The sequence below is a fragment of the Podarcis cretensis genome (assembly GCF_951804945.1).
Source record: "Podarcis cretensis genome assembly, chromosome: 12".
NCBI classification, from domain to species: Eukaryota; Metazoa; Chordata; class Lepidosauria; order Squamata; family Lacertidae; genus Podarcis; species Podarcis cretensis.
In genome coordinates this window covers 63,136,408-63,163,489 of record NC_137181.1, presented here as the reverse complement: position 1 = coordinate 63,163,489, position 27,082 = coordinate 63,136,408, and positions in this window count along the sequence as shown.

The window sequence follows — 27,082 nt, the reverse complement described above, 5'->3', positions numbered from 1 at the left end:
TCCCTGACACTCTTGTCTCAGACAACGGGACTGCATTTACGTCAGGAGAATTCCAAACCTTCACAGCGCATAACGCCATCCGCCACATCCATTCGGCGCCATTCCACCCTGCCACCAATGGCCAAGCAGAACGCATGGTGCGGACCACCATGGACACCCTTCGCCGCATGACGCAAGGGGATTGGGAGTACCGCCTTGCCACATTCCTCCTAGCACAGCGCAGCACCTCCAGCTCAACGACTGGCCGGAGCCCCGCTGAACTACTAACGGGTCAGCGCCTTGCAATCAGATTGGACCGCCTTCACCCCGATAGAGCTCAAGATGAGGTAGTGGTGGGGGAAGGCAGACCTTCGAGGCCCAGGACCCAGTGTACGCAAAGAATTTTGGGGCAGGCCCAGCATGGGTACCCGCCACAGTCACCAGGGTCACTGGCCCCGTGTCGTACGAGGTGCTAACGGATGGGGGCAAAGCTGGCGCCGCCACTGCGACCAGATACGGCAACGATTCCTGGGAGAAAACCAGGAGGAGGAAAGGTCAGAGGAGTCCCAAGGGAACAGAGGGGCAGTGAGGCCCATAGAGCAGGAGGGGCCAGCAGGAGAGGCAGAATCAGTAAATACAGATAGGACCCTCGAGGCCGAAAGGACACCGGAACCAGAACCACGACTGAGCAAGCCGGTTGCGCCTGACCAAACAGGCCCATCACAGCCAGCATCATTGGAACACAAGCCAGAACCTGAACCCCGGACCAGGGAACACCACAGGCCGCAACGCACACGTAGGCCACCAGCATACCTCGAGGACTATGAATGCGACCTCCCGGGCAGGACTGGAACTTAGAGGGGAGGGGTGTCGTGTACTGAGTTGAATAGGATCCAAACTGCAGCAGTCTGATTGGTCCTAGATCAATAGGATTCAAAATGCAGCAGTCTGATTGGTCCTAGAACAATGCAGCAGTATGATTGGTTGGCAGGAACCACCCAATCATGCTCCAGATATAAGTGAATCCACAACCTGGTTGGCTTACAGTAGAATTCCAGAATTAGCCAATCATGTGCAGCCCATTGTGTAAATAATGTATATAAAGCAGATACTTTGAGGCGACATTCATTCATTCCTCCTCACCACTATGAGCTGAATAAAGAGCATGAAATCACTTTGCGACTCTGAGTATATTTCAGAGTATGATATTGTCAGGGACTCAGCGGGAGCGCAGGGAGGGGAGGAGATGGAGAGCGAGGGGGAGCAATCCGAGGGCAGCGTAGGAGAAGATGACAGCAGCCCGAGAGATTCCATGAGCCTCTCCAGCGAATCGGAAGATTCACAGAAAGGGGCGCCTATGGCCAGGGCAAGGGGGGACCCAAGGGGGACACCCCAGAAGCAAGGGGCCAGCGGGGACTCCCAGAGCAGCAGTTGGAAATCAGGACCAGCTTCCCCACCAGAGCGTAGTGGGGGGGAGGAGTCCCAGGTATCAGAGCCAACTTATTCACCACCAGCGAGAGAAGATGAGGCAGGGTTGGCCACGCCTCCATCGGAGAGCAAGGGAACGGTCAAGAGGAAGGTTGCCGGCCGGGTGCGCGTGCCAAGTTCAAATGTACAGGCGAGCGGTACAGAAGGTAGCCCGGATAGGGAACCAGGTCCTAAAGCCCGCCGGAAGGAGGGGGAAGAATCAGGGGGGTCAGCGTCAGAGGAGTCCAGAAAGGACGAAACCCTAGCGGGCAGGAGGGCCCAGAGGAGAAAGGAACTTAGGAAGAGGTGGAGCAAGGCGAGAGTCTTAAACTGGTGTGGAAGGGGCGGAGACTCAGACGGGACTTCGTCGGTCTAGGCTTTAGGACGTAGAGCTGCGCGCTGCGGCTTTGAAATGGAAACTAAACCTCAATAAAGGCTTTTGTACATAACGACAGTCTGGCATTGGTCCTCTGTGAGCTGGGACCTAGAGGCAGCTCTGACAGTAAGTCCCGTCTCACTTAAAAACCTCGCAACGTGAGGGGACGCAGCGACGGGCGAAGATTGGTACCTCGCGAGCTCACGGAAGCAGCACAAGATGACTACCGAAGAACGAATAGGAACCCTGCAAAACGCAGTGACACAACTTAACGCAGAAATACTAGCATCCAGGCGGAGAGAAGAGGAAGCGGCTGATGTCTGCAAAGATCTGCAAGTCAGGTTGGAAATGTTGACTAAACAGGGGCTACCGGGAGCCAGACAAGAGGGGATTGGGCTGGGAAAAAGAGGAGGCAGCCTTGTGTCTCATTTCGATGGGAGTCTGCAGCAATATCCTAACTTCAGAGCAGACGTGGTTTTTGCGCTAAAGTTACTGGAGAAGGACTTTAGAGATGAGCAGGAGAAAGTAGGCTTCATACTAACGCATCTCCATGGAGAAGCTAAAGCGTGGTTGCGCAATCTGTGGAGAGATAATGATCCAGCCCTCCAAAACGCGAAAGCCTTCATTAAGGCAATGGATGATTGTTTTTTATCAGCGATTGATGTAGATGTCGCTAGAAAAGAGATTCATGGTTTGAAACAAGGCAGAGCCACTGTGAGGCAATATCACTCCCGCTTTTTTGCATTGGTCAACGCGCTGGGATGGGAAAAAGATTCAGCGGCTGTCAGGGACCTGTTCTGGGAGGGGCTAAACGGGGCTGTGAAAGACGAAATCGCAAGGGGGGAGAGACCCCAGAGCACCCAAGAAATTGTCCAGAGAGCGCTAACGATTGGTGAGCGGCTGGAAGAACGTCCCTGGAGCAAAGACGAAGGGCGTTGGGGATGCACACCAGCAAGAGCACCTCCTTTCTTTCCCAGAGACTCAGTGCGTGCTCAATCCACGCCTCCACTGGGAGGGGGAGAGGAGCCGATGGAGATAGGTGGTGCCAAGGCTCAGTCAGCAACCAGAGCCCTAACACCGGGAGCAGCCAAAGTGAAGCCTCCTAGAGGGAACAGGAAGTGTTACATCTGCGACAGTGCTCAGCATATGGCAAAAGAGTGCCCCCAAAGGCTCCACAAGCACACTGCAGCCTCAGCAACAGTAACAGAAGCAGTTCAGCAGAGAGAACCACAGCAGGGAAACGACGAAGTCTGGCTGGAAGCAGAGCCACTGGGGCCCAGACAGACGAGTCAGTGAAGCAGTCCCCAGGAATCTTACAGCCCACAGACCCCCTCCCGCCCAAACCAGTGGTGCAGCTCACCGCAGCACTCCAGCTTCCCAATGGGCTCACCATGGAAGTCCCTATTACCATTGACTCTGGTAGCAATGCAGACTTTATAGGAGTGGATTTCATCAAGCAACATAGCATAGCGCTCCTGCCTGCCACGATGCCCGTGAAAGTAGTGACAGTCGATGGAAGAGAATTGCTAGGGGGACCGGTGGTACAGCAAACGCCGCCAATGGTGATGCGCATTGGAAATCACCGCGAAGTCATCAGCTTCAATGCCACCCAACTGTCAGACACGCCCATAGTGTTGGGCATGAGCTGGTTGGACAGGCACAGCCCGGCATTGGCATGGTACCAGCGTAAATTGACCTTCTGCTCCTCCTACTGCGTGGAACATTGCACCATAACTAACCAGGAGGACGAGGGGCAAGAGGATGACCCACAGCTACAACTGGGCATGCTGCAAGCGGTACCCGACAAGTACAAGGCGTTTTTGGAGGTCTTCTGCGAGAAGCTGCCTCCCCACAGACCCTACGACTGCAAGATTGACCTCCTGCCGGGGGCAACGCTGCCGACCGGAAAACTGTATTCCATGTCTGAGGACGAACTGCAGGAGCTCAGGGAGTTCATAGATCACAACTTGAAGCGGGGATTCATCCGGGAATCCAAAGCAGTGGGGGGCAGTCCTGTGTTCTTCGTGAAGAAAAAAGACACGCCCCAAAAGAGGCTTGTAGTTGATTTCAGAATATTAAACTCGAAAACCAAGCCCACGGCTTTCCCGATGCCCAAGATCGACGACTTGCTCGCGACGGTGAGGAAGGGACGCATCTTCACCAAGTTGGATCTACGAGGGGCGTACAATCTTATACGCATGCGGGAGGGCGACGAGTGGAAGATGGCCATGTTTACGCCCTTGGGCACCTATGAGTATAGGGTTATGCCCTTCGGTTTACAAAATGGCTCCCACTGCTTCCAAGCCTTCATGCATCACGTGTTAACGGGGCTCCTCTACAAGAAGTGCGTCTGCTTCCTGGACAACATTCTGATCTTCTCGGAATCGCAGGAGGCTCACGAGAGAGATGTCAAGGAAGTTCTGCCAAGACTACGGGAGCACAGGCTTTACGCCAAACTGGAGAAGTGCCAGTTCGACATGACGGAGGTGGATTTCCTGGGCTACAAGCTGTCTGACAAGGGAATCGCCATGGACAGCGCCAAGGTACGATCGGTACTGGACTGGAAAAGCCCGCGCAATCGGAAGGAGGTCCAGAAGTTTGTTGGCTTTGCTAACTTTTATCGCAAGTTCATCAAGGGTTTCGCTATGCAGACGGCGGCCATCACGGAAACCCTCAGCTCCAAGAAGAAGAAGTTCATCTGGACGGAGCAGGCGGAGCAGTCCTTTCAAAAACTCAAGCGTCTCTTCGCTTCCGAAGAACAACTGCTACATGTGAACCCCAGCAGACCCATGAGGGTGGAGACGGATGCCTCCGACAGAGCCGTGGGGGCAGTCCTGTTGCAGCAAGACCCGCAAGGGGATTGGAGGCCGTGTGCGTTCTACTCCAGGAAACTCAGCAAGTCGGAGCAGAACTACACCATCTGGGACAGAGAGTTGCTGGCCATTCATGCAGCCTTCAAGGCGTGGCGGCACTTCCTCATCGGAGCCAAACACACGGTGCAAGTGCGCACGGACCATAAGAACCTGGAATACTGGCGCACGGCGCGGTTCCTGAACCAGAGGCACATCCGCTGGGCGGAGTTCTTTGCGGATTTCGACTTCAGGATAGAATATATCCCCGGAGACAACAACATCATGGCTGATGCGCTATCCAGGAAGCCGCAGTATCTGGAGGAAGCAGCACCGGTAGCGGTCAAACACATTTTCGCACCTAAGGCGTGGGCATGCGCTTCGGCCACCGTGGACTTGGAAGCAATACGGCGCGAGCTGCGAACAGATTCCTTCGCACGATCCAAGATGGAGGAGGTGCGCAGCGGCACAGCGAAGGACGACGAGTTCCAGATACGCGACGGACTGCTCCTCCGCAAGGGGGCCATCTACGTGCCGGGAGATGAACTCTGCGCGACAGTACTTCAACAGCTACACGACGCACCCAGCGCTGGACATTTCGGCAAGGACAAGACGGTGGAATTAGTAGCCAGAGACTTTTGGTGGCCCAAGATGCGGGGAGAAGTCGCGGATTACGTCACGAGGTGCGACACATGCCAAAGGGCCAAGCCAGTACACAGACCGCCGGCGGGACTGTTGGAACCGCTACAGACCCCGTCCGAACCGTGGGAGAGGGTGGCCTTGGACTTTGTCACTGATCTGCCCAGCTCGAGGGGCAAAACAGCAGTACTCGTGGTAGTCGACATGTTCACCAAGATGGCGCACCTCATTCCTTGCGCGAAGGTGGCCACAGCGGAACAGACAGCCAAGCTGTTCATGCACCACGTGTTCAAGGTGCACGGCCTGCCACGGTCTATCCTGTCCGACCGGGGGCGCCAGTTCATCTCGAGTTTCTGGCAGAAGCTGATGGGGATCCTGAACGTCAAGGTCAACCTAGCGTCGGCAAGACACCCGCAGACCAACGGACAAGCGGAGAGGGTCAACGCCATCATGCAGCAGTACCTGAGATGCTACGCTAACCAGCAGCCCTCGACCTGGGTGGACTACTGCCCCTGGCCGAGTTTGCCTACAACAACACAAAACACGTGTCCACGGGGGTGACACCGTTTTTCGCCAACAATGGGCGACATCCCAGGACCTTCCCGGGCTTAGAGAAAGCGGGGGAGGGGGAGCCGCAGGGAGCAGAGGCATTGGCAGAGGAGTTACAGGAGGTCCATGAACAGCTCCGAAGGCAGTTCGAGCTAGCAAAACATGTATACAAGATGCAGGCAGACAAACACAGAAGAGTTGGGGAGGACATACGGGTGGGGGACTGGGTCTGGTTAGCAGCCCAGGCAGTGCCAGCCAGATCCTTAGCTAAGAAGAAGCTAGGACACAAGCAGCTAGGCCCTTACCTAGTTGAGGCACAGATCAACCCAGTGGCCTTCCGGTTGACACTACCGGAGGGTTCCAGAATGCACCCGGTCTTTCATAGATCGGTGCTCATGCCCTACAAGGCACCTCACAGGTTTCAGGCGCCAGGGACAGCTCCTAGTCCGCTTAGAGACGCACCCACGACAGGGGGGTTGCCGAGGGCGGGGCCACTCAATGAGGTAATGGAGATTTTGGACTCAAGATGGGGGGAAGAGGGGGTTGAATATCTCCTCGCAAGGGAAGGTACCCCGGCCAGCACCAACAGCTGGGTGCCGTACTATGCAGTGGAGGAGCACTACCTCAAAGACGAGTTCCACGCACTCTTCCCACACAGGCCCATGTCGGAGGATTATTTTGACGAATATCTTTTCACCACCACACTCTCAGCCAGCACGTTTCAGGGGTTCTCCTCAGCTGAGGAAACGGCGCCAGAGACTACCTCGCCGGAGGGGTCGATCTCAGACTTTGGTACGGAACGCTCTTATTGGTGGGACACTCAACCCGAGGAGGAGTGGCGCAGGGAACTGCTAAGAGGGCCCTGGCACGCAGACTCCCCAAAGGAGATGGGGGGACAGGAGGGCATGGACGGGTTGGGGGAGGACCCTGGGTTCGAGCACACCGGCAAAGAGATGGAAGCGGAGGAGATCGCCGTCGATGTACCCGTCACGGACTGGCAGCATGCCAGGGGGGAAGAACTGTATCCGGCATGCACCCCCACAGCATTGGAGCACCCGGAACCCACGCCAGAAGAGGGGGAGGGGGGAAGGGGGGCTTCGAGGGGGGGATGGATGTCAGGGACACAGCGGGAGCGCAGGGAGGGGAGGAGATGGAGAGCGAGGGGGAGCAATCCGAGGGCAGCGTAGGAGAAGATGACAGCAGCCCGAGAGATTCCATGAGCCTCTCCTGCAAATCGGAAGATTCACAGAAAGGGGCGCCTATGGCCAGGGCAAGGGGGGACCCAAGGGGGACACCCCAGAAGCAAGGGGCCAGCGGGGACTCCCAGAGCAGCAGTTGGAAATCAGGACCAGCTTCCCCACCAGAGCGTAGTGGGGGGGAGGAGTCCCAGGTATCAGAGCCAACTTATTCACCACCAGCGAGAGAAGATGAGGCAGGGTTGGCCACGCCTCCACCGGAGAGCGAGGGAACGGTCAAGAGGAAGGTTGCCGGCTGGGCGCGCGCGCCAAGTTCAAATGTACAGGCGAGCGGCACAGAAGGTAGCCCGGATAGGGAACCAGGTCCTAAAGCCCGCCGGAAGGAGGGGGAAGAATCAGGGGGGTCAGCGTCAGAGGAGTCCAGAAAGGACGAAACCCTAGCGGGCAGGAGGGCCCAGAGGAGAAAGGAACTTAGGAAGAGGTGGAGCAAGGCGAGAGTCTAAAACTGGTGTGGAAGGGGCGGAGACTCAGACGGGACTTCGTCGGTCTAGGCTTTAGGACTTAGAGCTGCGCGCTGCGGCTTTGAAATGGAAACTAAACCTCAATAAAGACTTTTGTACATAACGACAGTCTGGCGTTGGTCCTCTGTGAGCTGGGACCTAGAGGCAGCTCTGACAGATATGTTGGTCCAATTCAAACCAGTTGTGTATATCTCAAGTTGCTTGGTCTGCCCACCTCTTCCTTGCAGGATTACATTTGAGGTCAAATTATATAGAAATTATTATTTGAAATCTGTTCCTGATTTAGCCAATGAAACTGCATATTTTTACCCATTTTGTACTATAGGAGTGCATTTAATTTGGTTACGTCTTGCCTTTTGCATAAATGGGATAGAACTGGGAAGCTCAGTATGTGAGGAGGCTTTGTGATGCTGATGAGCATCTTAAGGTCTCATGCTTTTCCAGCACTGGGGTATCTGAAACAGGGAGCATCTTGTGGCCTCCCTGACCCCCCAGACTTGATTGGCTGGAAGACAGGTGGCACTGCTGGCTGGGGCTTCTTCAGCCCATCTCTTAATGTGTCTGGGCTGTGAAGAAAAAGCTGCAGTACAATGTTTAAAATTGTGGTAGTGTCACCTGAAAACTGGCAGGAGGATAATCTTGTCTCACTTCAGGAGCAGATTCACCTCCACTGTGTTTGTGAAGAGGGGAATTTTGTCCATAAATGACTTAAATATATTGCGTATCAGTTAATATAAATTTATAGAGATGTGACCCTTAATTCAGCCAACCCATATAATGTGTCTCAAGCCTTTATTGCTAGACAGAAGCCAAACATATATTTCAAGAAAACACTGTGGTTATGTTGAAACATTTGCTTAAACACTTGAAGGGTCAAAGTTTGTGGGAGTGGGGTGGGGACAAGGGCATGCACACAATCCCCACCCCTAAGGCCACAGGTATGTCAACTGAGGAGTTTTCAAAATGCATTCAATAGAATGCACTTAGAAGTCTCCCCGCAAACAGGAGGTCTGACTTATCAGGGCTTCTGATCACAGCTCCAACACCCCTTTGGTTATTGTATGAAGTACAAAACAGCACACCTGGAGACATTGGTGTTGCACGCATGTCCCTGCTCCATCCCTAGTTTAAGACCCCACATAGCTCATAAATACCATCCTTTCCTTACAAGCTGCACTGAAACTTTCTGCACCTCAGGGAAGTGGAGCTGTTTTGATTTGGAAGGAAAACAGCTGGTTGCTTTTGAACTTCCTTCTGCATCTTACTGGGGCACATGCAAAGAGAGTGATTCATCACAAATTGAATGGAAAGCACTAAAAGGGCATCTTTTGAGCTCTGTCAAAGTGTTCTGGTTCAGCTGCATTTTCTACACTTGCATCAAACATCTGATGTTTCTGCATTGTTATCTGAACCAACCCTTAACTTTTTGGGACTCATCTATCACCAGCTGTCTCCGAGCATTATAATATAACTGTAGCATGCCTTAGGGAAAATGTGTGCCAGAAAGGAAGATTGCAAGTGTAAGACTGCAATCTGTAGTTGTTGTTTTTTTGAAAATCTAGTTTTCTTTAGTTTGCCATTAAGAATTTGTTTGATTTTTACAACCTTTCTAAAAAAAATCCCAATAGCAGGACAGTTGGCAAAACATCAACACAAGGAGTTAATTGCTTTCCTTCAAACAAAACTGCTTCTGCAGATTCACTTTTTCCATAACCCCCTATAAAATAGTAATAGTGCAGCATCCTGAGAGATGTATAAAGCTCTTTCCATGTGCAATGCATGTACCACTTAAATCTTAAGACACTGCTAATACTATTTTTGTAGAGGCAAAAATGTGCTGATTATCATTTTACTTATTCATTTTTAATGTATGTAAATTCTAATGGCTCTTTGCCTCAGCATAAAAAAGTCATAGTACCAAGGGGATGGATTAAACACAGCTTATCATTAGCAATCTTTATGCTGCTTTAGAAAGATTCATGGAGGATAGGTTTGCACTAGCTAAATCAAGCCTCCATGTTTAGAGACAGTATACCTCAATACCTTGGAGTATATTGAAATAAAAAATTTAAGCTTTTATATTATATATATATATATATATATATATATATATATATATATATATATTGTATAAAATAAATGTTCATAAATGTACCTGAAATATACTCGGAGTCAAGTGTGGATTTCATGCTCTTTACTCAGATCATAGTAGTGAGGAATGCAAGTCCCTCCAAAGTGTCTGCTTTATATACATTATTTACACAATGGGCCCCACGTGATTGGCTAATTCCAGGATTCTCCTATAGGCCAATCAGGTTGCGGATTCACTTCCACCTGGAGCTGGATCGGGTGGCTCCTGTGGACCAATCAGACTGCTGCCTTTTGGATCCTATTCAACTCAGTACATAACACCCCTCCCCTCTAAGTTCCAGTCCTGCCCGGGAGGTTGCATTCATAGTCCTCTAGGTACACTGGTTGCCTACGTGTGCATTGCAGCCTTGGGTGTTCCCTGGTCAGGGGTTCGGGTTCTGGCTCGTGTTCCAAGGATGCTGGCTGCGATGGGGCCATTTGGTCTGGCACAACTGTCTCGCTCAGTTGCGGCTTTGGTTCCATGTCCTTTCAGCCTCGCGGGTCCTCACTGTATTTAATGATTCTGCCTCCCCTGCTGGCCCCTCCTGCTCTACGGGCCTCACTGTCCCACTGTTCCCTTGGGACTCCTCTGACTTGTCCTCCTCCTGGTTTTCTCCCGGGAATCGTCGCCGTATCTGGTCGCAGTGGCGGCGCCAGCATTGCCCCCCCTCCGTTAGCACCTCGTACGACACGGGGCCAGTGACCCTGGTGACTGTGGCGGGTACCCATGCCGGGCCAGCCCCAAAATTCTTTGCATACACTGGGTCCTGGGTCACGAAGGTCCAGGGGTTCCTGCCTTCCCCCACCACTACCTCATCCTGAGTTCTGTCGGAGTGAAGGTGCTCCAGTCTGATTGTGAGGTGCTGGCCCATTAGTAGTTCAGTGGGGCTCCGGCCAGTCGTTGAGCTGGGTGTGCTGTGCTGTGCTAGAAGGAATGTGGCAAGGCGGTACTCCCAATCCCCTTGCATCATGCGGTGGAGGGTGTCCTTTGTGGTCCACACCATGCGCTCTGCTTGGCCATTGGTGGCAGGGTGGAATGGCGCCGAGCGGATGTGGCAGATGGCGTTATGCGCTGTGAAGGTCTGGAATTCTGACGTAAATGCAGTTCCGTTGTCTGAGACGAGAGTGTCAGGGAGCCTGTGGGTTGCAAACAGCCTGCGTAGTACCCGGATGGCTGCAGACGTAGAAGTGGACGCTACCTGTGTGTCTTCCACCCATTTGGTGTAGGAATCCATCACTAAGAAGAATGTCCTGGGACACCAACTCCCAGATGGAAGTGAGGTGCCGGTAGCATACTTTCCCTAGACATTCACCGCAGCTGAGCGAAACTACTTGCAAATCGACAAGGAGGGTCTGGCAATCGTGAAGGGAGTAAAAAAATTCCATGATTTCTTGTACGGGCAGCCTTTTACTGTGGTGACTGACCACAAGCCATTGCTTGGTTTGCTTGTCCCCCGAAAAGCAGCCCCCCCCAAGTGCTGTCTCCTTGCATCCTCAGGTGGTCAGTTTTCCTTGCCGGCTACCAGTAGGCACTGATTCACCACCCTTGGAAGACGATGGGCCACACGGACACCCTCAGCAGGCTACCACTACCGGAAACAGGCCACGTGACCTGCATTTATATTTGATGATGCTGAAAAAGCCTTTGACAATGTGTTGTGGAAATTTCTTAAGAAGAATTTGGAATTAATGGAAATGGGAGAGAAGTTTATTAGAAGGATACAAGCAATATATGACTGTCAAAAGGCAAATTTGATAATTAATGGTGAATTGTCAGACACGTTTAAAATCGAAAAGGGAACCAGGCAGGGGTGTCCCCTTACCCTGTTATTATTTATTCTAACTTTTGAAATTCTTAATCAAGAAATAAAGGAGGAGAAATAAATAAAAGGAATATCCTTCCCCCCCATGTGAATAAAACTTTATTTAGAATTCGTCAATAACAAAGAAAAAGAACCACAGTGGTTGTTACATCAAATCGTTACAATTAACCAGTTTAAACATTTTATAAATACTACTAAAGAAATTACATAACATCACTTTTAACTTACTGAGGTTTTCATAATACACTTATCACTTTATCTTTTTCTTAACATATCAAAAAGAGAAAGACCAAAAAAGAAAACACAAAAAGAAACAGAGAAAAAGAAGAGGGGGGAGGGGGGAGGAAAGGGGGGGGGAAGAGGAGGAAAAGAGAGAAGAAGAAAAAACCAAAGCAAACCAAACATATTTGACTTCCGATTAGACTCATTGTATTATTATTTCTACAGTTTTTTTCACACACAGTTCCAAATTATTGTATTTCTTTCTTTGTTTTCATCAGCTATCAAAAAACATATATTTGTTGCTTTATAAGGGTCATTCTATTTCTGCCAGGAGATGTTTGTTATTGTAATACTTTCCCAAATATTCTTTAAAATTTTTTCCATTCTATCTGTACTTTCTGTTTTGGATAACCTCTGACTCTCCCTGTCATCATTTGGACCTGCCGCTCTTTTTTCGTAGGTGTTTTGTCACTTTTCCAGTTTTTTGTGATTAAGATCCTGGCTGCTACTGTTGTATACATAAAAAGTAGTCTATTTTCTTTTTTGATTTCTGGTGACATTATTCCCAGGAGAAAGGTTTTGGATTTTTTCTTAAATGAGATCTTAAATAATTTTTTAAATTCATTGTAGATGTTATTCCAAAATTCTTTAATGACTGTAAATTCCCACCATGTGCATATATGACCCTATACCATCCTTACACCTCCAGCAAGTTGGTGTTCTGTTTTTATACATCTTTGCTAGTTTTGCTGGAGTGCGGTGCCATCTGTGTAGCATTTTCATAATATGTTCTCTCAGATTATAGCACGCCATGAATTCGATGTCCTCTCTCCACAATTTCTCCCATTGATCCATGTAAGTGTGTGCCCCCCCCCACACACACATAGCGCGCACACATATATATAGTGCCAAACCTGATGGGGGAGGAGAGAAGACACGGGGTGGAGAAGAGTAAGTGAGGAGATTAAATGAGAAGGGGGGTGGGGTGGAAGAGAGACGAGAAAACATTGCGCTCCACAAGATTCCAGTGACCAAAAAATCCCCACCCCTATATGGAAAGTGAGCGGGGGGCTGTTCCACCTCCCCCCCCGCCCAATCTCCTTTAGATTTGCAAAGTTGGCAGTGTTAACGGAGAAATCTGAGGGCTCCCTTGGACAAAGAAATAAGGACACTAGCCAGGAATACCACAGCAAAACAGCAGCCAGTAGGTTTGGTCTTTATTGAAGATTATCGCGAATGGACTCCCACCTGCCACAAGGTGAAGCAAGATGGAAGCCCTGAACAAAAGGAGACCCCAACTTTTATTAGCTCCTAATCCCCATGCTACACCCCTAAAACTACATTGATTGATACATCACAAAAAGGGAGGGTTTTGAGGTGGCAACCTGAGTATCTTGACAACTGTCTTGTTCCTCCCCTTACCCCTCCCAGGCACACATTCCAGAGAACAAAGAGAAGTTCACAGTTTCCTGCCCTTCCAGAGAGGGTTGATCACTGTCCTTTGTTTTAGTCCGTACAGAATCCATTCCCAAATTGTGGTCCTTTGTGAAATGATCCACAGTCTGGCACCATTGGTGTTGGTAAGTCCGCTAGGTCGAGTTCGCTGTAGACGTGCTGCTACTTTATATACTAAAATAGAATCAAATGGAAAAAGCATTTATGGTCTGTAGCATATAGGCTGAAAATGGGAAATGGCTCAGCACATGGGGAAAGAGTATGTCAAGAAGAAGGCTTCAGTCTATTATTTTCCTTGCACACACTAGCTTTCTGTGTGCATGGAAGCCTGCAAATATTCAGTTTTCCTTCCTGCCAAAAATAATCTGGAACCTAAACTAATGCAGTATGAGGGAAACCTTTACTATTTGATCAATATACTATCTTTTTCTGTGTATAAGACAATGTTTTTGCTAAAAAAAAATAGTAAAAAAATTGGGGTCATCTTATACACAGATGGTGAATGTGTAGGGGTTTGGGCTCTGGCTCTGCTGCAGGTGCAGGTGGCCCAGGCTCAAGTTTGGGTTCTGGCGGCTGGGCTCGGGCTCTTGAAATATGGCAGCCCAAACTGTGGCAACCCTATTTTAAAATATTGATTTATTAATTTTGGGTTCAAAAAAATAGGGAGTGTCTTATACATGGAGGTGTCTTATACACAGAAAAATACAGTACCTAAGTACCAATGTGGGTTTAAAGTCTTATGTCAGATTTCATCTTCTGGTTTGTATATTTGCCCCCTTCTTACATTGTGTTTACAGCATGGGAGCTACTGCAGCACACTGTGTTTCTGTGATAAGGCCTGGGTTGCATGGGAGGATTCCCATGCTGCCCTTGATACATACTTCTAAGAGGGTAGCCCAGCAGAGCTTCTGGCATCATCCCCAAAATTCAGCCAGCAGTTTCCTAAGATAATGCATGGATGAGTCATATTCCACATGTTTGGAATTCTGAGAAAAATGGGAGAGTAGTGATGCTGATTATATTCTTCTACAGCAGGTCTGGATACAGGCTTCATACACTCTTAGAAGCCTGCTTCAATTGAGAGACAAGTGAAGACCCAAAATTTTTCTCTGGCTCAGATGAAAATATAAACAGGAGCATAATTTCTGGTTCTCCCCATCCATCCACACCACCCTTACCCATCTCTGGCAGCTCCCCCCCCCCCAGTACTCCACCCCAACACACACACACACACACACACACACACACACACACACTTTTCTATTTCTTATGGGGAAGAACAAAGGTAGGGAGGGTTTGGGGTGAGTTTTGTTGTTGTTACATGCTGTTATTTTACAATTAGCCTGTGTTATATTTCTCTTTTCTTGATTCAAATAATTGAAGGCTGCCTTGGGTATGACCAACAGCATTCCATGTGCTCAGACAAACACATCTGAAGAGGAAAAGGGAAAGGGGAGAGAAGAGAGAACCAGGACTGAAGCTGCCATGTATCTTCTAGAAGCCAATAACATTATTGCAAATTGCCCTTGGTTGTGTTGTAAATCCAGAAGATCCCATTTAACAGGCTCCCTACTGCTAGTTTCTGTTATCACTGTGCAGCTGCGTGGAGTCACAGGACTCTGTTTACATTCCAGAGACCTTGCAGTTTCATGGGAAAGGAAACGGGATGTGACGTTAGTGGTTTCCTGTTTCCTTTGTTCCGTTGTTCAGTTGCTCTCTGCTCTCAGAGAGAGAGGATGTATATTTCTTTGCTCTCTATGTAGCTAGAAAATAAAGCATAGCAATGTAGCTCATACTGTCTTATCCTTTCCTGTGCTGGGAACTCTGCTGGGAGGATGTGCCTTGGAGCCTCATCAAAGGCTCGAGGTCGTTAAACACATCGGGAGGCGATTCTGAAGATGAGCCTTATCAGCTTGGCCGAGCTGAGATTCCGACATCTACCCCCCTAGTGGCAAACATCTTTAGAAGAAACTGAAGGGGAGATGTATTCTGGTGGGGTTGACCAATTATGGCTTCAATGGCTGCTGTTAAATTTTGGAAGGAGAGGGCACATCCTTTACTACAGACGATAACCTCTCTAGTGTTAGAATTAAGTTTTATTGCATGTGCTAAACCCAACCTGTCCTCCATTCCCTTAAAGACTCTATAGATGGGTCTGATTGTTTGTCTTCTCAGGTATAGATATTGTCAGGTGAGGTTTATGGAGGTTAGGTTGTGAAATGTGGTTTCAGTCCTATATTTATCTAATGAGATGGGAACCCTGATGAAGGGAACACCTTCTCCACACACTCTGAGGGTTTGTGGGTGCAAATCCAACATTCACAGTATGTGGTGTGTTCAGCTATTTTTGATATAACTCTTACATAAGAGTTGGATTGCCAAGATGACAAGTGATCAGGAGGGCTGTCAGATGAAGGTCCTGTAAATAAAACATCCCTGGAAGTGACAGCAGGTCATGAGCTTAACATACGTTTCTTTAATAAAAATGAGTGTTCAGGATGCTACTGGTGTTCTCTGGGCAGCTATTTTGGGGTGGAGGGCAAAGTCCAGTGGGGGCACCTGTCATCCCCCCCCCAGTGCTCTGCTTGTGGGCTCCCCAGAGGCAAGAAAACAGGATGCTGGCCTCTTGCTGGGACTCCTCAGAGGAGACAGGGAAGGGGAAGAGGAATTAGAAGTCAGGCTAGGAACTGGGAGATCCAGGGTTTGAATCCCCACTCGGCCATAAAGCTGCCTGGGTGACCTTGGGCCAGTCTCTCTCTGTTAACCTCACAAGGTTGTTGTTGTGAGTGGGCAGGGAGAACCATACAGGCCACTGTGACCTTGCAGGTGGTAGCATACAAATGTAAAAAGTAAAAAAAATAAAATAAAGGGCCGTCCCTCTTTGCATGATTTTCCCCTCCCCCTCTCCAGCTTCACCTCGGACCCATGAAAATATTGCAAGCAAGAGCGCTCCTGAGCATGTGCAAACAGCACTTTTTCTTCAGTAGCTGCAGCCAGTCCTGGCACATTGGGATTCAGGGAGGAGGGCTAATCCCTAGGTGAGAAGGCTGGGCCAATCGGAAGTCACTTGAAGACACCCACAATATGTTTCTTTCGGAAACCTGAGCACCAAGTTTACCCCGTCTCCATTTCTAATTATTATTATTATTATTATTATTATTATTATTATTATTTGTTAACCACCCTTTGCTCTAAGGCCCTGTGCTGGGTTGCAGCCATTTAAAATACAGTGTTAAAAGCAATTTTAAAATTACAATCACTAAAAAGAAACAGAAACAGTAGCATCTTATAAAAAGTAGCATTGCTGGGTTTTATTGGAAAAGGCTCTATTTTGCAGGCATTAAAATAGGTGTAGAATGTGATCCTATGCATGATTATTCAGAAGCAAGACCCCCTATTAGTACTAATGTCTTATTAAAACACCTGAAGCTGCTAAAAGAATGAAGAATCCAGGACCATTTTAACAAATTTATTTAGGGGTCCACCTGGCACCATCATAAACCATCTTTCTGGCACTAAGCTAAAACTTAGTGATTAGCTGAATTAGCTGAATAATGGCCTATTTGATGAAATATTCTGCAGGTAGGGGGTTCTGCTGGGTCTGTTTATGGATTATTGAAATGGTGTTACTGAAATGTATTGTTACGGTTTTGTGCTACACATTTGTGCCTTAAGTTTTTTATAAGTTGTTTAGAGGTTTCGTGTAGTAAGTGACTAATTGTCAGGAGTGCATGCAGGAGCCAGGCCCTGTGACCAGTAGGGCTTCGCAGGACTGGGGCCTTCCTAAGTTTGTTCTGGAGAGGCAAGGCGTGGCCGCACAGGTGAGGCTGCTTGGTAACTCACTGCACCTGGTGGCAAGAGTCGGGTAGGGATATAAGGTCAGCATTTCCCTCCAGCTCTTTGCCACAGCAACACGTTTCCTGCCTTGCTGTGTTTGGCTTCTTGCTTCCTGACCCTCGGACCCCTGGCTTCTAGACTCTCATTCCTGCTCCCACCCTGCTATCTTGCCCCCGGTCCCGATGTCCTCAGCCGGGATTTCGATTGCCCGCAGGCCGGACCGTGACACTAATAAGTCTTATAGGTAGCAATACTAATATTTAAAATACTTTAACATTGGAGTAAAATGACTATGGAATGTATAAAATATAGGCTGAGATTATTATGCATTTATTCAACAGAATTTGCATGCCAATTAACTGTAAAGAAAATCTCTTGAGTGGTTGAGTTTAAAGTATGCAACATAAACACAGTGATCATTCACAACAAAAGTAATTAGTGGTAACCTAATCGGCCTTAATTTGCTATGTCAAGTAATGTATGTAGTTAGATAGAAAACCACTACATTTATAGCCATAGATATAGACATGATCTTCTTTTTTAACAATATTTTTTATTCATTTTCAAGTTGCACATCACACATAAAACATAACAAACAACACATTAACTACATTGCTTAAAATATCAGATCAGATTCTTACAGTTCATGCTAAAAAAACTTCCCACATATTACCATGAAATATGTGGGGGTTAAAAACATGGTCTTCTCAGTTAAGGTTGGGAAGGCAGCGGCTATTGCCATTGGACAACTTCCCCCCTGCCCTTGTCCCTGTGGCTTTTTGGAAATTGGGGGCCTCTAAGCAGCGAAGGCACTCCGTAGGAAGCTCGCTTTCCCCTCCGGAACCAGCCCAACCACCCAGCCCAGACAGGTGGAGAAAGCACTGGATGCACCTGGGACATTCGCTTCGCCAGACATTGCAGGCAAGGCGCGAGGTGCCTTCAGAGACTGGGCCAGGTCCACTGGGGTGGGGGGGGGGTGGGGGAAAAAAATCCACACTGGGTACCACCTGACCTTGCTACGCCTCTGGTCAGGGGTCCTTTACCTTTACCTTTTTGACTAGCAAACCTTTGTCTGCAGGCTTTTGTCTGACAGAATAGCATTAAAGACTCTCCTCCCTGGAAGAGAGGGGAGTGGTTGTGGGCGGGAGCCTGAGCTTTCTTAAAATTATTTAACATACATTCAAGAGGTGTATTTCCCCCCTTTGAACCCCCAACTCCCATTGTATGGCCCTGTGAAGTATCCACTCAGTCACACATACACGCGCTTTGTGAGATTCCTTGCCCAGATGGAGTCGCCTCACTGGGAACCGAAGTACTACTCACTCCACACTCAGGTCAGCTACAAATTGCTCTGTACTTTCTCACACATACAATGCGCTGGATACTTCACCACACTCTACCTCCTTTAGCACAAAGAACACATTTCTGTGAAATGCAAGTTGCTAATTGTGATAGATTAATATACAACTTCCGACTGAGACTCTCTCTGGTTGCAGTACCGCCAAGGTGAGTAGATTCATGATAATTTCTTACAATTGTGCCTGCTAGATGATGAGGTACATAAATCCTATTGTCCGGCAGGATCATCCAACCGTCCTTCACAACCGCTCCTTCCTGTTCAGCCCACTTCCTCTCTTCTGGGGTATAGTGAGGTTTAACTTCTTCTGGAACTACCTCTGGTATGAGGGCTGCTATAAATCCTCCCACAGGCTTTTGGGCTGCCTCCCGGGCTGCTTTGTCAGCAGCATGATTTCCTCTGGTTATTGGATCCCTTCCTCGTCCATGACCTTTGCAGTGCATTACAGCAATCTGTTCTGGAGCCCATACTGCTTCCAACAGGATTTCTACTTCAGGTCCATATTTCAAGGCCTTCCCGTGGGCTCTGATTAGACCTCTTTCTTTCCATAGAGCTCCATGTGCATGCAGGGTTAAGAAGGCATATTTAGAATCAGTATAGATGTTTGCCTTACATCCAGCTGCCAATTGCAGAGCTCTAGTTAAACCTATAAGTTCAGCTTTTTGTGCTGAGGTGCCAGCAGGCAAAGCTTCAGCTTCCACAACTTCCTCATTGGTGACCACAGCATATCCTGCTCGTCTGGCACCTTCATGCAGGTAACTGCTACCATCAGTATAATATACAACATCTGGATTTTCAATGGCTCATCTTTCAGATCGGGTCTACTGGAATAAACTTCATCCATTATTTGGAGACAATCATGTGATTCTTCATCATCTACCTCTGGTAGGGGCAGCAAAGTCGCTGGATTGAGCATATTCACTACTCGTAGATGAATTCTGGGATTTTCACACAATAGGCCTTGGTATCTAGCCATTCTTGGGTTCGTCAGCCAATAACTACCCTTATATTCCATGAGTGTCAGAACAGCATGAGGTACATTCACATACATCGTCTGGCCAAAGGTAAATTTATCAGCTTCTTTGACAAGGCTTGCAGTGGCCGCTACTGCCCTTAGGAATGGAGGCCATCCTTTTGCTACTGAGTCCAATTGTTTAGACAAATAAGCTACTGGACGGTTCCAACTTCCTAATCTCTGGGTCAGGACTGCCGCTGCAATCCCATTCTGTTCATGTACATACAGCTGAAAGGGTTTTTCCGAATTAGGCAATCCAAGGGCTGGGGCCTCCATAAGTCGTTGTTTGATAACTAAAAAGGCTTGTTTCTGCTCAGGTCCCCATACAAATGGGTCCTTTTCTGCACCTCTAGTGCTTTCATGTAAGGGCTTGGCCAGACTGCTGAAATCAGGTATCCATAGTCTACAAAACCCTGCTGTTCCCAGGAATCCTCTAAGTTGTTTTCTTGTGGCAGGTTCCTTGATAAGGCAAATAGCTTCTTTCCTCTCTGGTCTCAATGCTCGTTGTTGGTGTGGGATGTCAAAGCCCAAATATTTGACCTTTTCTAAACATAACTGTGCCATTTTCTGGGAAACTCGGTAGCCAGCTTCCCAGAGCAAGTGGAGCAGTTCCTCTGTCCCTTCTTTACAGGTATCAAAATCCTTTGCCGCTAGTATAAGATCATCCACATATTGCAGAACCACCTTTTCTCCCGGGATTGAGGGGTAACTTGTTAGATCCTTCGCCAAGGCAGTGCCAAATAAAGTTGGGGAATTTTTGAATCCCTGGGGCAATCTTGTCCAGGTTAGCTGGCCTTTTGTTCCTGTCAAAGGGTCTTCCCACTGGAAGGCAAATATAGGTTGGCTCTGTGGTGCCAGCCGGCAACAGAAGAATGCATCTTTCAAGTCCAATACAGTAAAAAATGTTGCTTCTGGTGGGATCAAACTCAGCAAGGTATATGGGTTTGGTACATTTGGGTGCAAGGTCTCAATAGCCTGGTTTACGAGCCTCAAGTCCTGTACTGGCCTGTATTCATCTGTCCCAGGTTTTCGAACAGGCAAAAGGGGTGTGTTCCATTCTGATTGGCAGGGCTTAAGCAGACCATATTTTAATAGGCGGTCCAAATGTTTCTGGATGCCCTCTGCTGCTCGCCGGGGTAAGGGATATTGCTTTACAGATACAGGGGTAGCCATAGGTTTTAGGGTTACTACAATTGGAGCTATATTCTTAGCCATTCCTGGTGGGCTATTTTCGGCCCATACTCCTGGTGGCACCTGTAGAGTTCGGAGGAGCTTGTTTAATTCTGTATCTAATGTGGGTTGGACTTGCAAGGCTGACATTAGGCGCCATGATTGTTCCTTAGGTACTGAGAGGGTAATTATTCCTGCTGCTTTTGATGGCAGTTTCATTTCTGGACCTCGAGGAGTGAAGGTGATTTGGGCCTGCAATTTGGACAGCATATCTCTGCCTAAGAGAGGTATTGGACACTCAGGTATATACAAAAACTGATGGGTTAAACGATGTCCCCCAATCTGGCATTCCAAAGGTTGGAGGAAAGATCTCTTAGCTGACTGTCCAGTGGCACTTTTAATGACTACACTCTTGGATGCCTTTTTCTGCAATAGTTCTGGGAGTACTGAGTATTCAGCCCCAGTATCAATCATAAAGTCTATTAAATGGCTCCCTAATTGAATCGTGACCATGGGCTCCTGGAAGCCTAACTTTATGGAGTCCGGTCGTTCCTAGTCTTGGGTAAAATCCTCTTCTGCCAGTCCAATGAAATTGTCTCTACTCCGTCCTTGTCCAGGTCTCTGATATCTTCCATCTCGGATCATTCCTCGTCCCCGTCCCTGGTTCCTTGGGCCGGAGCCTGGGCCTGGGCCTGGACCTGGGCGTACTTCTTCCAACCTCAAGGGTTCAGGACACTCCCGCTTCCAGTGACCCTCCTTCTTGCAATTTGCACATTGATTCCTTCCCAGTGGTGAATTCTTTCCCCGTCCTCTCCCTCCATTTAAGGGGCGGTAGTCTTGCTTCACTGCTTTGGCTAGCATTACCATCTTTTCCTTCTGCCACTTCTTCTTCTCTTGTTTCTCAGCCTCATCCCTATTCCGATAAACTCGGCGTGCAATGGCCATAATTTGGCTCATCAGCATCCCTTCCCATCCTTCTGATTTCTGAATTTTCTTACGAATGTCAGAAGCGCACTGGGCCACAAATGTAGCAGTAATTCTGCTGTTTTCAGGGGCTTCAGGGTCAAAAGGAGTCCATATACGATAGGCTTCCTGCAGCCTCTCTAAAAAGTCTCCCGGACTCTCATTTGGTTTCTGTTCTACTTCTGAGACTTTAGACATATTAGTGGGCTTCTGGCATGCCCTGCGGATACCTTGCACAAGTGTCTGGCGGTAGGTGGTAAGTCTGGCCAGGTGAATTGCATTGTTTGGATCCCAATTAGGATCTTCCAAGGGAAAGTTGTCCTGAAGATGACGATCAATATTAAAAATATTTCCCACTCTGGCCTGCTCACGCAAATATATCTGTGCCTTTTCAATTATGTCTCTCCTTTCCTCAGTGGTGAAAAGAGTATTTAGGAGCTGGCGACAATCTGTCCAAGTAGGACTATGAGTATTTACTATTGAAGTCACCAAGTCCATCATAGCCTGAGGTTTTTCTGCGAAAGATGGGGTGTGTGTTTTCCAATTCATCAGATCCGTAGTCGTGAATGGAATATATTGCAGGGTCGAAGTTCGAGGTGGCCGTGGTCCGGGTTGCCCATTAACCAGCACAGGCTCCTCAAGTGCATCAAATACTCTTCTAAGAGGGGCTACTACGTGACCTTTCTCTTCACTTTGCTCTAGGGGCCTCAAATCATAGGGGATGGTATTTGTCCCTAGGCGTTCTTTTAGCAGCTTTATACGCCTGGCTGTATTGCTTGCTGACCGATCAAGGTCTCCCTGTAACTTCTGTAATATTTCTCTAGGACTTGGATGTACAGGGGTTTGGGGTGGGCAATCAGTTGTTCCACTAAAGGAGACTGTAGATGGAGGTCTATTAGGAGTCACAGGTGGAATAACCACTTCTGCTTGGGCTTTATTATAGGACTCCAATGCCTCCTGAAGATATTTATCATAATCTATCAAGGAATCAAGCTCTGTGACTCCACCCCCATTATTCATTCCAGTTTCTTGCCTTGGGGTTACAACTGGTGGAGTGTTTGGATTAGGCTCCCCTCGGCGTGGCGCATAGGGTGGAGGTGAAAGCACCTCTTCCTCTGGTCCCTCAAAAATGGGTTTGAGTTTATTTGGCAAGATTCCTTTCCTAGCTTCGGCTTTTACAGCCAATAATTTGCATCGTTTGACTTTGCATTCCCTTATCCATGGAGGATTTTTATTTAATGTGCTCAGCCAAGAATCTATATATGAAAATTGTTCTGGGCACCCTCCAGTTTCTTTGGTGATATCAGACCAAAGTTTGCTTACTAAATTTATATCAAAGGTTCCCTGAGATGGCCATCCAGTATTGTGTTTTGGCCATTCTAATTCACATAACGTTCTCAAGCGTTCTGGCGTCATTTTGACTCCATATGCCCCTGAGAAGGCTTTCTTAAAATTATTTAACATACATTCAAGAGGTGTATTTCCCCCCTTTGAACCCCCAACTCCCATTGTATGGCCCTGTGAAGTATCCACTCAGTCACACATACACGCGCTTTGTGAGATTCCTTGCCCAGATGGAGTCGCCTCACTGGGAACCGAAGTACTACTCACTCCACACTCAGGTCAGCTACAAATTGCTCTGTACTTTCTCACACATACAATGCACTGGATACTTCACCACACTCTACCTCCCAACCTTTCCCTACACCAGATCACCATCTGATGTACCCAGCCACCTAGCGTACTCAGTTCCCCCTTACTGAGACGCAGAAGTTTGATCAAGACTTCTCTTCCTCCCAATTAATTGGAGGGCCAAAACCCCTTTGTGCACTTACCCTTGGCTGGTTCCCCCCGGTCCGTCGCCGCCAGTGAGCAGGGTATCAGACAGACGAGACTTCTGCGTTCCCCTGGAAAAATTTTCCAGTGCGCGCTGGGTAAGCAGTTCGTGGTCCTCCCTCTTGTACCCTGCCCAGTAGGGCGAAGGGGCTGCGTTCCAGCAGACCACTTATCCGAGTCACAGAGGCACCATAAAATGTAGCACCCTGCTTGTGGTTAACGCTTAGCTGGAATGAAATATTCAACGCAGCAATAGAGAAATTAAAATAGTAATTTATTTGTCAGACAAATAAATATGAGGCACAGTGGTATATGGTTACCAAGCTCTGGCCTGGCCTCTTGCCATTCTGGCCAGCACTTATATTTCCTTAATCCAGCCCCCTTGCTCCTCCTGTGGCTGCCTCTGTCCAATCAGCCTGGTTGAAATTCCTATTGGCTGTTTGCTAGAACCAATCACAAAAGATACACCCATTTCCTCTTGCCTTTTATGGAAATCAAAAAGCTATATATTCTTCTATCTATAAATGACAAATAAGTAGTAATATATCTTACATGTGTCTCAACAAGGAATCTTAATTACCAGCTCACCTCTTGCCCTCCTTGCCCTATTGCCTTCCAAAACAGATGATTAATCTTGAATTTTTATCTTAAGCATATGTCAAGGATTGAGTTCACATCAACATTGAGAGATCTCCTTCATTTGAAGGTTTCTAAACAAAAGGCCTGACAACCATATATCAGGAGTGCTCGATTGGCGTCTTCTGTCTGGCAAGGGGGGGGGGGCTGGTGGCTGATGGCCCCTGTGATCTCTTCCAACTATATGAAATAAGAATCTAGCATTTCTTAAATCCTTTGCATAATTATATTTAAACTAATATATTTAATACATAAATAACCTTTTAAAAGGAAAAGAAATCTTAAAAGGATCTTAGCTTAAGAAAGAAACAGCTTTAGAAAAGACTTCCCAAAAATGTTCCCTTTCTGCCAGCCAGACCAGTTGCTTTTCCACTGCTCTTGACCTTCTTAACCTTAGGAAGAAGATATGGCTCATTTTACTATTTATCAACCCTTAATTTGTAGGGTCAGTGTAACCTTGGCTGTCAGCCTGTAATTCCCTTTTTACGACTTTGAGAATTGTTTTCTGCTATAAATCAGGGGGGCCCCTTGTCTAGGAGAAAAACATTGCCAAGGTTCTTCTAGGCAGCTGGTCTTCTGCCTGGCATAAAACAGAACATTTTTAAGCTCATTCTTAAAATACAAGCCCTGATTAAACATATAAGCTTTAATAAAAATGCAAGCTTATGATTAGATGCCTCACTGCCTCCCCCACTCACCTGGCTGGCGCCCACACCCATTGGCAGGCACCCAACCAGGTGCCTCCGAGGGGGCGTGTTCAGCAGCCTATGTCCTGCGGCGCCAGGCCCTCGGCCTCATTCTCCTCTCCATCGTCTTGTCGTGAGTCACACACATTTTCTTCGAGTCAGGAGTCATCGTAGGGAAGAGCTCAGCCATGAGGTTTGGAGTCGGGGGTGTTTGTGTGTGTGGAGGCTGTCTGGTTCCTGGCTTGCCTTTTTAAATTTAGGAGGCTTGCGTACGCTCATTGCTTTACTGCTTTTAAAAACCTAGGCACCCAAGTTTGCCTTGCTGTCTTTCTGTGTCCTCTTTTCTGTGTAAAAACCTACATTTAACCTTCTATTTCCCCCCACTCCTGGTGCTGGATTTGTTTGGGCGTTTTAAGTGCGAATTACCTTTCTTAAGCTGCAGCTTGTTCCTTTGCCCAGCACATGGTCTCTCCACCACCAGCGAGGTCTGAGTGTGAATGCCGTCTTTCTATCTCCCTTGTCTCCTCACTTTCCTTCCCCGGCCTCTGCCTTGGTGGCTGTGCATTTTATTTTAATTTTGGCCAGTGTGCCTGTATGTTTTTCCCCCTCTATTGCCCTTGCCCGTCCGATTACCTGGCTGGTCTGGGTGACTGAGTGGGTTTGCCTTACATTTTAATTTGTTGGCCAGGGTGCTTGTACGTTTCCCCCCTCCCTTGCCCTTGCCTGTTCCTCTCTAATTTTAAGTTGTGTGTGACACAGCTGGCAGCGTGTGCTTGTGCCTGCCGTTTGTTGATTTATTACTCTTTTAGTGTGGGTTTGATTTACCCTGCCATCCCTTCCATTGGTACCACTTAAATCGGGAGCCCCCTCTGAAATTTTAAATGATGCCGGGGCTTAGAATAGACTGTGCATTTAAACCTCACCCCTCTTACTTTATCTAAGCCACGCCCCCCCTCTTGGCTTGGCATTTGGGGGAAGAAATAAGGCGGGGCTTGGGGCGGACAATTCAGGGTTTCTGATCAGGGAACCATTCCTCAGCATTGTACATTTATACGTTTAGAACCTTTGAAGGTGTACCTTTGCCTGGTTCTTGTCATTGGCTTCACTTGCCAGTACAGGGTCCCTAAAACTGAATTTTTTGTTGCTGCTCCCATACATCGGCAAAAAGCCTGGGTTTTTTTTCTTCTAAAAAGCAACAATAGATGTGCATAGAGCTAAGAGATAGGCTGTCCTCACTCCTGCTCCTACCCAAGTTCTGCATAACTTGTGGGAATGCCTATGCTAACTGCACATACTTTCTCTATGCAATTGGAAATCCTGCCTTTTCCATAACTTTCATGACTTACGGGTATGCTAGATGTGTGCCCAAGATCCAAGGCAATGGGTAATTGCATCAAGGCTGCATATTCACTCTTTTACTGATCCTCATAACTTGTGCCATACTTTCCTCCAAGACTGACCACCATTGTAAAAATCCCATATTTCATTAAAGTAATTTATATCAGCTAGTTCAGAGTACCTATTTGGGAGATTGACAACCTTTTGAAAAAAGAACCACTTAGCAAATACTGATCCATAAGGCAAATCAGCAAAAGCAAGTTTTGTCATGTAACCAATATTTGGTGCCCTAACCCAGTTTTTCCAGGTTCTGGTACTCACCCAAAAGTTCTGCCCTTATTATAGTTCTTTGGTGCTCAGAAGGGCAATGCAACAGTTTCAAAAGCAAAGGTTGGTATTTTTAGGCAAGAGCTGCTTTATTCTGGCTCATACAGTGAAGTGATCTTATAGCACCACTCTGGAAAGTTCACTGAAAAACAGCTGCAGTACAGCAGCTGTGCTCTGAATGGATGGATGTCAAGTGCTCTTACTGAAAGGGTAATGGGAAATAGGGAGAATGGATGCCACCATACAACTATTTTTTTTAATAACAGCAGCATGGACTGGAGACTAAACTTACACTCTATGTCACACACACACACACACACACACACAAAATACTGGCAGAGACGCCTCCATTTCAAAAGCTGATCTGCACTGAGTAAGGTTGTAATAAAACATGGTGGTAGAATTCTGCACCATAGGTTGCAAATGTGGAATTGCATTTTTGAATGCTGACTTTGTAAAAACTACCAAATATACCCCAGCATTCAGCATATCTAGCACACCTGAAAGAACAGTTGAGCATAGCTACTGTATCTTCCCAGTGCACTAGTTTACTACATGCTGGGAGCTATTTATGTGGTGGAGACTTCGGAGCTATGACACAAACCCACACAGTATGAATCAGTACCATGCAGAATTTTGCCATTAGAGACACCACTTCATTTTGCATCTTAGGTGATATCCAACAGTGGTCATACCTCTTTAATGAAGACC